We start from the raw sequence: 9,879 nt of genomic DNA on the forward strand, positions 1-9,879 counted from the left end.
ACAAGTTCTGAATCAGAGTTCGCGATAGAGTCTGGATTCAAATGCGAGTTCCTTGGGCTCCCACGACGGCGTTCTTCCTGCTGCCTGCACAGTCCTGTTCACGCCCTCCCCTCTGGACGCGTGCAGGGCCTTGCAACTCGAATGTCTGATGCTTACGTGCCGCCTCCATCTCCTCTCCTCTGCCTGAAGCCGTCCTACACACGACTGTCAGGTTCATCTGTCCTTAGCTATAGCTCTGGACACAGACGCAGGCCAAGACGGAGGGAGACACGGACGGAGCTGTGGACGCGGGTGTAGAGGAGGCGCAGACATGCACAGATACAGCTCAGCGGGAGAGTCATGAGGTCGGGAAGCGTGCCCGATTTATTCTGTGTCCTTAGATCCTATCACAGTACCCGAGCAAAGGCTCAGAAAATACTGTGGAATTAAACTGAATGGACTATCATTTCCCCAAATCAAAAGTTTAAGTGGGGAGGGCATAGCTCAGTGGTAGAGTGTGTGCTTAGTATGCACAAGGTCCTGGGTTCAATCCCCAGTACCTCCATTTAAAAACTAAACCTAATTACCTCCCCCTCCCCAAAAAAAGCTTAATTAATTTTCTTAAACATTTGGTGACTCCTAGCATATGAGAGAGTTAGGTTCCGAGCCCTCACATCAACAGTGGGCATGCGCCACCATCCAACTGCACCTGACCCTTCCAGTCTTAACTACCCCCAGCCTATATATTCTAGGCATACTTGAGTTTCTATGTTCCCTAACCTCCCCTCCTTGACGTTTCCTACCTCAAGGCCATTGTTCATGCCATTCCCTCCATCTAAAATGCTCTCAGTAGCCCCTTCCATGCCTTCTGAAACGTCATGGCCCATTTGAAATACCACTTCCTCCTTGAAGTGTCTCTTTTATTTCCTGCAAGAAATGTTATGTTTCTCTCCTCGGAACCCTTAGAGCTGTACACCTTTCTATGGCCTAATCTTCCTCTGAAGTAATAATTCCCTCTGCCTGAAATGCCCCTTCACCTTTTTCTTTCTCATGTTCATGGTCCAGTCTAATGCCATCTCCCCTGTGAGGCCTTCCCAGCTCTCTCAGGCTGAGTTAATCATTCCCTTCCCAATGCTTCTGGAGCACCTGAACATCCTTCATTAAAACACTGGCTATTGGTGTTATTAACCACCCTCCCCACAACTGTCAAGTCCCTTGAAGGTACAGATACCTCTTAGAGCTTTCTTTCTGGCTCCTACACAGCACCAGTCACCTAGCAGGTACTTGGTACCTGTTGAATGAACAGGCAAAAGATGATTGTTGAATGAATCACTGTACGATGAGAAAGATACCGTCCTCTTTGTGTTTCTTACAGGAAGTCTCTACCGTTCTACCTGCTTTGACTTCTGTTACTGGTACGGCATTCACAGGATCACAGATTAGTCATGGGAGACCAGAATAAAGCTAACCGGCATGCAAAAATGTAGGAAAACACAGTAACAGACAATCCGATCTGAGAATGCAGATCTCACTGATGAGGGTAAGATTAAATTGTTTCCACCAAATAAGTCAATGTCAATAAGATTATCAATTTATTTGACAGAATAGTTGCAATGTTGCTCTTAAAACCCAACAAACTAGAATGCTATATTGGCTTAAAATATCACAATGAAAACAATGAGCGTATTTTGAACCCATGTTCTAGATCGGAAGTGCATTCATTATGAGGAACAACCTAGCTGACTTAGGACATACGACCAAAGAAGTGTGTATCTTTACCAGGAAGTCATCCCTGGGCAGAAACAGGTAAGAAACAGTCAAATGAGTGGAGAACATCAATCAGAAGAGAAACACAAAGACCTTATTTGCAGACATTTCTGCATCTCACCTCCCACCACTTGGGGCAGTGTGTTTTCTTGACCCCTTTTAGAGACAGGCCATTGAAAATCCAGTTATGTCACACATTCAAGGTCCCTAAACAGACAAATGGCAAATCTGTGGTTACTGCCTTCCATTTTTCTATAGAAGAATCCTAAGTTTTAGGCAAAGTTTTGGCCTTATCACCAGTCTCCAAATCTGTCTTTCTTCCTCCTGCCCCTGTGCCTTTGCCCCAGGCCCTCTCTTCTACCAGGATTCCCTTCTTAATATAACTTAACGAGCACTTCGGCAATTATAAGATAAATCCTCCCCCAAATCTTTGAGGTTGGTGTCACCATGCCCATTTTACAAATGAAGCTAATTGTCATACAGCCATTGAACCAAGGTCAAAAGCTTTGGAGCAACCCTCTTCCAAAGCTGTTTTCAACATATTTTTGTAAACCCATTCCCATGGCACACCTCAAGATTCTCCTGAAAGCATCTTGACACCCCCCGCCTGCCTGTGAGAAGGAGATCCCTCTCTCCTCAACATGTCCATGGCCTGTGGTTACAGTGCTTTAGTCACAAGCAGTAATAATTAGCTGATTGCTCCTTTTCCTACATGTCTAGAGATGGCAACTTCTTGTGGGGTGGGCTTCTGTATATTTCTATCTTATCTACGAATTCAATGCTATTTCCCCTGAGAACCTTATTTCAAGTATTCAAGGAAGTCAGAGAAACCTAGGGTCATCTTCAGCATCCCTGGTCATAAGTTGATTACTTAAAACTACATAAAAACAGATGGCAACACTAATGTAATGCACTAATTATTGCCCCCCCAATCTAGCTTTCATAAAGTTACAGTTGATATTAAATTCATGGAAGAAATTTAAAGACCCCCAACATGACTAAACTGAGTAAATCTGTGGCCCACATTAGGCTGGAGGCCCAAGTCAAAAAGCTTTCCTACTCTTAAAATGTAACTCAGCTCAATCCCAGACACAGTCATGCTTAATAAACATGTATTTGATTGGTGGATGGAATGACACATGGAGACATTAACACACGAAGAATAGATGAATGAATACATGAAGAAATACAGCAATAATGCTTCTTTTTAGCCATGACTTCTGAGGAATATTAATAATAAATATGTAAACCAAACAAAATAATCCAAACAATGTCATCCCGGGTAACCTGTCTACAAACAAAGCGTAACTCTCATGATCTTTATAATTCTGTTTTGACAGGATGCCTGCTGTGTCTGAAATATCTACAAGCCTTTTGTTTGTAATAGCACCTTAACTGGATGATTTAAATGAGAGGAGATTGCTTTTAAATTTTTCTACAATTATTTAAATGCACATTTTAGTTTTCCTGAATTGTGCAAAAGCGATTTGGAAGATGAATTTCTGAAAATACCTGGTGGAATTTGCATACAGCAAGCATAATTATTATTGATATTTGCATAGTTTTCCCTGCCCACGTGCATGCACTATTACCAACTGCTTCACAAACCATGAAATTGCTGAAGAAGTCATTGTCAGTACACTATGGACTCATCAATAAAGGTTCAACCAAACAGAAGAGAAGCAAACTTTGGTGTTCAGTTGTGGAAGTGTGGTGTCCATTTTATTTATTTATGTGGGGCAAAATCCGCCAAGATAAATCCATACCAAAAGAATGTGGCAGTCTTTTGCAATAAAGATTAATGTTATTGCAAAGAATTCCTGAGATTCAAGAGAGACTGAAGAATCTGAAAACGAATATATGTACGTATATGCATGACTGGGACATTGTGCTGTACACCAGAAACTGACACAGTGTAACTGACTGTACTTAAAAAAAAAAAAAGAGAGAGAGAGAGAGAGACTGAAAGTACCATTGATAAGCTAGCAAAGTGAGAGGGCAGCGAGGAATGCTGGCTGGTAAAACAGTTAACACGTCCATGCTACAGAGGGGTAGGGTATCAGAATGCACTCAGAGGACTCCAGCATACGAGGTCAGAGAAAAATGAGCAGAAATTTGGACTGTGGGGAGTGCAAATGCTTGATGAATGTGTGAACAAGTGCTTATGGTAGGTTTTATGAAGGAATGTGGAAGACATGAAGGACATGTCTTTCCTTTAGTCAGCTTGGATGACAAAACCAACTGAAAGAAATTCTACGAGAAAAATAATAGCAAATACTTACACAACACCTATTACGGGTTGGGCACTCTTTAAATGTGTATCTATATTAACTTCCGTAATTCTTACAGTAGTAGTCATTCATCCATTTAGCTCACCAGCACCTGTTGAACCCTTTCTTGTTTTGGATATACTGTAACAGACTGAGAGACTCGGGGTTCTTTGCCTTAAGTTGCTAGCAGTCTATGGCATGAAACAGACATGTAATGTGTATTTTTATCACAATGTTAAACATTTATGTATTTACTGTATTTACTGTAGACATGAGGAAAAAAACAACACTCTGCTAGGGAACTGGTGGGAAGTTCTTAGAGGAGACAAGAGCAAGGTTTGGAAGGATTAAACAGGCGGTTTTCAGATCCATAAGAAAGAAAAAGAATACTGGTATGCTGGGCATGAAAAACATGGTACTAGGTAGTTAAAAGCCTTGTCTATATCTCTATGACTATCTCATTGTAGCTGACAATCAGAGAAAAGGAAAAGACATAGATGACCTAGACTTTGGGTGCCATACAGGCAATATGGAGCCATTGAGATTTTAAACAATGAAATGACATGGATGGATTCCATTTTTTTTAAAGACCTCTCTAGAGATTCTATAGAGAATAGACTTACCTGGTTAATTCTAGAAGAAAGTAAGTTGTTGAAATTAGTAAAATGCAACCAGAGATTGAAATATCACATTGGGAGTGAGGCCCAAGAGGATGGGACAGATTCACCAGTGATGAATATGTAACTAAGACATCTACTGACAAATAATGGAATACAGACTATGTGTAAGGGGACCAAGATGTCAAGAAGACCAGACATCCCAAAATATTGTCTGCATGTTTCAGGCGATGTTTTGTCCTTAGCTACACTTTTAATTGTGATTTCTCTGAATCTATTATAAAATTAGTAGTTTCCAAACTTTTTTGATCATTCACCTATATCAGTAAAAAAAAAAAAAAAAAAATTGAATGCACCTCCAAAAACTGTATACTTACTAATTTATGTATTACCTATGTGTGCAATTGTCGCTGGCTGGCATCTCAAGGGAAGATTCATCACTAACGATAATAGAGGTAAATTCATATTCCAAGATTTCTTTGATCAATATTTGATTTGTACAGGCTTTACAACCTGTCCAGTACAGAGCCCACCATCCTTTCCCTCCACCCTCATAAGTATCTCCTCTCATGGCCAAACATACAGTCCTCCAGACTAGACACCGGGGAGCCTTCACTGACTCCTCATTCTTCCCTAAATCTATTCAACGTCTTTTTCAGTTATTTCCACCTTCTAAATACCTTGGCTATCGCTCAGCTTTTTATTCCTAAATGGCAGAACTAATTCAGCAGTGATTTCTTCCTTAGGCTGTGAACTAAATCAGCCCTGATTAATATGTTGGGGACACCCTTAGTGCAATGTAATCTTAAACAAGTTATTTAAGCTCAGTTTCCCCAGCTGTAAAATGGGGTAACAGAACATTTTTCATAGAGTTGTTACAGAAATTGAATGAGTAACGCATGCAGTATTTTTGTACAGCGAAGTCACATGGTAAGCGATTCATTTCTGTCAGCTACTATTACACTTCAGTCTCCCTGCTGCTAGCCTCAGATCTCACCTTCCAGCTCACCTCAGTAGTAATCTACCCACCATAGGTTGTGTAAAAGTGATTTCCTAAAACAAATTTGACCAAGTCACTATCATGCTTAACAGATTTCCCATGCCTCTCCAACTGCAAGACCAATTGAAACATTTTGTGAGACAAGAAAGGCCTTTAACAAGATAGCCTGTGTTTATATTTCCAATTCTGTGTCTGCCACTTAACATGCCCCTGATCCTACAGATGTACTGAAGTATTTCCACCGCTTCACACAGACCACCTTCTCTCCTTCCTCCGAGCCTTTGCAGTTGCTGTTCCTATGCACAAAATACCTTTCCCTTTCTGCCGTCACCATTCCTCCAACTATCATGTTGTAGCTCAGTCTTCAACATTCAACTCAAATGATGATTCTGACGTGAATCCTTTCCTGGTCCTTGTGCCGAAGGATGAAGTTGATTATTCTCATCATCTGTGATCCTAAGGCCCTTTTTCCGTTCCTCAGTCACAACACCCTGCACGCTGTACCACAGTTACTTCCTCTGCCCCCGTCCACAGCACCCTGTACCATGATTTACCCTGGAAGGTGTTTCCCCAACTAGGTGGTGCACTCCCCGAAGGAAGGGCCTTAGGACCTAGAACAGCAGCATCGCGCCTAGTAAGGGCCCAAGGCAGACTTGGAAGGTTTCCGGTTAACTGTATTTTCAGTGACTTAAATGGTTTTAGGGGTATGTGGGGTTCCCCCCCCCCCGGAAACCTGCCACCACCCCAACGCCTCCATGATTATGTGAAGCCTTTGGCTTTACATTTTGAAGCCTTTCCTAATTAGCTGCCCACTGGCAGTGAGGGAAATTCCAAGTTTTCATCTAAGCACAGCTATGTGGTTAGAAGACAAACCGTACGGTGGGAAGAGCACAGACAGGGGACTCTGACCCCTGCACGGGGCTCCCTGGTCTGCTCGTTTTCAGCCGTTTGATTTTGAGCAAGCTACATTAGTGTTCTGAGTTTCAGTTTTCCCTTCTGTAAAATAGGAATAATAAACAAACCACAGAGGATTGTCTTGAAGATTCAATGAGATAATTTGTGTTATATATTTAATACACGTATAAATTTAATACATGATCAATAGTTGTTCTTGTTTTTATCACCCTCAAAATTCAATGAACATACAACACACCCATTAGGTTGGCTACTGTAAAAGACAACACAAGACACAATGTGATGGTGCAGCTGCCGTAGAAAACCACATGGCAGCTCCTCAAAAAATTAAACATAAAATTACCATATGATGCAGCACTTCCACTCCTAGGTATAAACCCAAAAGAACTGAAAGTAGTTGACCCAAACAGCTGTTTGTACATAAATATTCTTAGCAACTTTATTCACAATAGCCAAAAGGTGGAAATGACCCCAATGTCCATCAGTGGGTGAATAGATATACAATATGTGGCATATCTATATACCAAGGAATATTGTTCAACAAATATGAAGTCCACGTATATGAGATACCTAGAATAGTCAAATGCGTAAGACAGAAAGTAGCATGGTGGCTTTCCAGCGCTGGGAGGAGGTGGAGAATGAAGAGTTAGCTTATGTAATAGGTACAGCGTTTCAGTTCGGGAAGATGAAAAATTCTGAAGATGGATGGCAGTGATGGTTGCACAACAGTTGGAAGGTACTTAGGGACACTAAACTGTCCACTTAAAAATGACTAAGATGGTATATTTTATGTGTATTTTACCACACAAAAATTCAATCAACAAGATTTAATCAGATCTGCAAGAATAATTAAATAGTTCTAGCAAAACTGTGAATGTGAAGCCAAGAAGACTTCATGTTCCTTCAACTCTAATCTGATTCCTTTATCCCAGAACAATCCTGAGATCTGAAAATCCTTATTTCCCATGGCCAAGTGAGTGCACATGCGCATGTGTACACACACACACACTCTGGGGCCCATGGAGACACAACCTGGAAATGGGGCTTGCCAGGATTAGGGAGCCAGGCCCAGCCCATGGATCACTCACCCAGAAGACAGCCCTCCACGGAGAGAAAGAACCTCAGAGTCCCCTCACAAAGAGGATAATAAATTCCGATTAGCCAAGGAAGCTCTGAGTCTAAATACCAGCAAAGCTCAGCCCCTGCGAGTGGGGACGAATTATCTGAAAGGTCATCCCGGAGACACTGAACAAAGGGCCTTGAGCAGCTGGGTCCCTTAATCTGAGGAAACACTGAAGCCTTTAAAGTAGCCAGAGGCAGAGCCGGAGAGATGGGAACGTGGAGAAGCCTTCTGAGCACAGGGAGGATTTAATAGGAAGGGAAACACAAACCCCACATGAGGCTCCGGGCCCCGCCGCCATCGCCTCCCTTGGCCAGGCTGAGGGCCTCTGGAAGGAGCTGCCGTCACCTGCGCTAGGCTGGGATGGACCTTTTTGGCCCTGTGTTCAAACAGAATGGCTCTGATCTCAGCGATTAAAAGCTTCAAAACCACAAGTCTCAGGGAGGGAACAGGCTCAAAGGAACAGCCTGCCAGACACCCCTGTTCACTCTGTTCCAGGCTGTGGGCTGCTGACAGAGCCCCGTCTGTCTCCAGAAAATTTCAGAGGCCTCTCAGGAATCTAAAGCCAGGCCTCTTGCCTGAGTCCTGTTGTCACAACCCCAGAGTTTGAAAGATGGAAAGCTCCGTGGGAGGGCCAGGTGGCGGCAGGAAGTGGCCCGCTGGCCTGCAGCCATTCCCAGCTTCCAATAACCCTCTGTCCGGAAAAAATTGAGGGAAAGAGAAGGAAAGGGGCATCAGAACGTGGGTGAAAAACCGAGCAGATGACCCCCTCTGGCACAGAGGGCATGCAAAGGGTACAACGGAGTCAAATAACCAAGTCCCTCCAGGAGCCGGGGACCAGCACTGGCATGGACGGAGCCAAGGACTGTCCAACAAGAGAACGAAACTCACATCATGGGCCAACTGCTAAACAGAGATTTTTCTCGTTGGTTTTAATCCTCACAACAACTTTGTGCAGGAGGTGGTGGTGTCCGCATTTTACACGAAACAAAAAGGCAGAGCCAAAATTGGAACCTACATCTGGATGGCTCTGAAATCTTCCCCACTCTACCATGCTGCCCCTAAGTTAGGTCCTTCACAAATATTAGCTTCCTATGCCTTGCAAATTGATTCTAATTCATATATTTGAGGCTTAGTCGCTTGCCAAATAGCACGCCGTGAGTGAGTGACGGAACCGGGACTGGAATTCATTTCTGACTGATTCCAAAGTTGATGTTCCTTCCTCCATGCCTCATATATCTTTAGTTAAAATAAAATAATCCTGTGGCTTCTTGCCAATCAGCAAACATTTTGCTCCCTCACTCTTGAAGCCTAAGCCCTTTAGAGAGTAGCTCAGTAATTGTGCTGCCCCCGTGCCCCCGAAGTCACAATTTACTGCAGAATGAGGTGATATGAAACGAAACAGACACACCTCCCCGGCCAAAGAGAGGCTGTCTGGAAGGTACAGACCTGATGACTTTTATTGAGAAAATCTGACGCTTATTTCAGTATAAAAAGTGGTGGAGGCAGCGTGTATTTCAGTTGATACGTGTTTAGTTCCCACTCTGGTAGATTATTCTGGTGTTTTGGTTTTGGTGAGTTAAGAGCTAGTGGGCTTGAGTGATGGAGAGGACCAATAATTAAAGAGAAATTAGCTATCATTATCTAAAGGAATAAAATTGGGTCTCCCGTCTGCAGTTTATGTGGCCCTGGTAATACAGGTATCCTTCCTCTCTTTAGACTTCCATTCTGTCAATATTTCATAGGAAACATATGCATATACAATCAGATACTTCTCTCAGTCTCTTGGGGGAAATGTTGCCAAGAGCAGGAACATACAAATTGAGAGGAACGGAATCCTCTAGGATATTGGCTTAACACCTTTCAGTTTCAGTCAAAATGACAAAGACCACTTTACAGATTATTCAGACCTAATGGGCAGAAAATAGTTAAACCACAAAGGCTTTGAAGAGCCCCCTCGAGCTGCTGAAGAACCACCCTAGGGCCAGTCAGCACCTGTGAGTACCAGCCTTGCAGTAGAGATGTCCATGGTAAAGAAAGCTTTCAGCACAGCAGCACTATACACAGTAGCCAGGACATGGAAACAACCTAAATGCCCAATGACAGATGACTGGATGAAGAAGCTGTGGTATATCTATACAATGGAATACTACTTAGCCATAAAAAAGAAAAAAAATAATGCAATCTGCAGCAACATGGATGGACCTGGAG

General features: G+C 42.8%; 1 non-coding gene across 1 annotated transcript; it reads left to right on the forward strand.

Moving 5' to 3' along the window:
• The first annotated feature begins 471 nt into the window (after positions 1 to 471).
• Positions 472 to 544, forward strand: TRNAT-AGU (transfer RNA threonine (anticodon AGU)). The gene has a single exon. It is a non-coding gene; the product is annotated as a tRNA-Thr (tRNA).
• The last annotated feature ends 9,335 nt before the right edge of the window (positions 545 to 9,879 follow it).

Source organism: Camelus bactrianus, chromosome 4 (genome assembly GCF_048773025.1).
Source record: "Camelus bactrianus isolate YW-2024 breed Bactrian camel chromosome 4, ASM4877302v1, whole genome shotgun sequence".
Lineage (NCBI taxonomy): Eukaryota > Metazoa > Chordata > Mammalia > Artiodactyla > Camelidae > Camelus > Camelus bactrianus.